A 2,731-nucleotide genomic window follows, 5' to 3' on the forward strand; every position below is an offset into this window, starting at 1 on the left:
TTGATTAGGCATTATGCACCTGCTCCCTGATGATGAGGGGAGGGGTGTGGGTGCTGTGCATATCCACCTATACTGATGGTGGAACAGGGGGATGATGTTTGCCCTTAACCTGTCTGCAGCAGTTTGGCTATAGCTATGGCATGTGTGTATGTGATGTGATTGACCACCATTACAAGGTGGGGTGGGTTATTGCCTCTGAGACTGAAGGCATATGTGAAGATGGCCTTGTGATTGGCCTTGGTGGATGTGTCCGATTTGTACTCATAGTTATCCTTACAGTTATTCACGTGTGACCTTATATGCTCGTTTGCTTGGTGCCTGCTCCTAATTGACCCTGTACAGCCAATGTAGTGACCTATTATGTGGTTTGCGTATTTCTGCTGTCCAGCAAAGGGGATTACTCTACCTAGGTGGAGGCAAGGTTTACGAGTGAGGTATTGCTGAGTCCATACAGCTATGTAGGTGCTCATATAGCTGTTTGTAGTAGGCATGGACACAAGGTCATAACACAGTTGGACACCTCTCCAATTTCAACCTGATAATCATGCTTATTCTAGTACCCATGTCTGTGTCAAGGCAATGCAACAACCAGTAGCTGTAGAAAGTTATGTCTGTTGGATGCACAGAAATTAAGATTACACATGTGTACAACATGTATAGCTTATTTACCTGATGTTTTGCATCCCATGTCTGTTGTTATGAGACTTCCAGGTACATCTACTCATACATACATGTGCACAGGTAATACCTGATATACATTTCTGTTCTATGTCAGTATGGCACAATGTATTTACACTCTTGCTGCTCAGTCATACCTCTCAACCTGTTAGAGCAGGACATCTGAAGGATGTCACACATACATGGGGGCAATGGCCCAAAATTAGTGACACTTTTTTAATATTGCTGTAACACACTTAAGTCATTTGATAGCACAGTAGGCTTTGGATTCACAGAAATACACTGGAGGATGTCCAACACTCATATGTATGCTAGTATGTTCTAATGTTAGTCTTCACAGATTTGCCAGTGATGTGTCAGATATAACACAACTCTTTCAGTAAATGACTACAAATATGAGGCACACATATGGTCAGTGTCCATAACACTGGACAATTGAATGGTATGAGCTCAGTATAGCACATGGAGTTCAACACATATGTCTGCAACAGTAGTTTACTATGAAAATAACCTGTATAGGTCTCTCAGATTTGTGAGACAAACATGTATATCATAGTTGTTGTGAAGGCTGCCAGCCTAGCAAAATAGAATTTTGCAGATAATTCTGTCATTTGTAAATATGAATGTAAACTACAGACTTGTTGTCTTAAATGGAAAATCTGTTGTTAGATGTGGAACTGCAAAAAATGTCACAACAGTGCTCTCTACTAACCAAGTAAAAGCATGTTGTGACCCTTTGATCTAAAGTCGGCTCCAGCCCTTCTAGATGAAGACATTCTTTCTATTGTTTTAACCAAGAGTTAAATTGCTAGATTTAAACATGCAAATGTATTTTATTGCTCTGCTTCCTGATCAGCTGCAAGATAACAAAAGGAGATGTTAAGAATGTAAATGCAGTTTCTGTTAGCCTGGGAACACAGGGAAGTGTGAAGACTGATGTAATGTGTAGCCTGGGAACCCAAGGAAAGTGTGAAGAATGATGTAATGTGAATCAGAACTGCAATTTCAATTTAAACAGAGACAACCTGAGATTATTAAGCATTTTTGTCTGGATCATCCAACTCACAGCACTGTCTTGCTCATATGTAAGTTATCTTGGACTTGTGTTTTCTTTAGAAATAGCTAGGAACTAGAAAGATTAGACTAAGTGTTTTTCTGTGATATCAGAACTGTACTACTGAATTATTTTATGTATTTATCTGTGATCTCTGAACTCTTGACTATCACTGTGTAGTAAGAAGTATTGTCTTGTGTTTTTATTATTCATTATTAAATATCTTAAAGCCTTTCAACTGTGGCTGTTTTGTGTAGAGATAATTTAAGCTCTAGAGTACATTGCATATTTATAGTGATTACTGTACCAAGTCACTCTAATAAGCCTTGACTGTTTAGTTATACTACCAGTTGGATAATAATATTGCACAATAATAATTGGACACCCTTTTAAGGGCCTTTGAGTAGCTGATAAATATTAGCTGGGTGGTGGCAGGTGGTACTAGCATATAGTCTGGGTAATAGGGGCACAGCTGGAGAACCTGTGTCAGCCTTTCCTAGGAGTGTCTGTGTAGTTGTATAAACTCTTATTTCAAAGTGTGTGTGTGTGTGTGTGTGTGTGTGTGTGTGTGTGTGTGTGTGTGTGTGTGTGTGTGTGTGTGTGTGTGTCAGCTACTTGGGCAGGGACACAAAGCACTGGTTAGACAGAGAGGGTGCTGGAGGTTTTAGCTTGCCCAGCTAGGCTGAGATCTGAACCCTACAGCTGTATCAGTGGGGAGTCTTATTGGGGACCTGGAGAGCAAGGGAGTGATCAGCCCCAGACTGACTGTGATCTCTGTGTGCTCTTAAGGGAAATTGCACTTTACTGTGTGTATTTGTTGTCCTTTCCTCATATATGAGATGCCCTTTCTGGTGTTAGTGGTGAGGATTGAGGCTCCTTGATTGCTGGGCCAGGGCATGAACATCACAGTTGTATTCACAATTAACATATGGATATCTACGACATCCCAGTAGCTAGTCTAGAAGTGTCACAGTCAGTATTGTTCAACAGACACTACAG

The 2,731-nt window shown here is 40.6% G+C and overlaps 1 non-coding gene across 1 annotated transcript; it reads left to right on the forward strand.

Annotated features, from left to right (window-relative positions):
• Positions 1–1,005: 1,005 nt before the first annotated feature.
• Positions 1,006–1,136, forward strand: LOC122802433. Its single transcript, XR_006364927.1, has one exon. It is a non-coding gene; the product is annotated as a small nucleolar RNA SNORA17 (small nucleolar RNA).
• The last annotated feature ends 1,595 nt before the right edge of the window (positions 1,137–2,731 follow it).

Source organism: Protopterus annectens, chromosome 1.part0, assembly GCF_019279795.1.
Source record: "Protopterus annectens isolate FY-2018-M chromosome 1.part0, PAN1.0, whole genome shotgun sequence".
NCBI classification, from domain to species: domain Eukaryota; kingdom Metazoa; phylum Chordata; order Ceratodontiformes; family Protopteridae; genus Protopterus; species Protopterus annectens.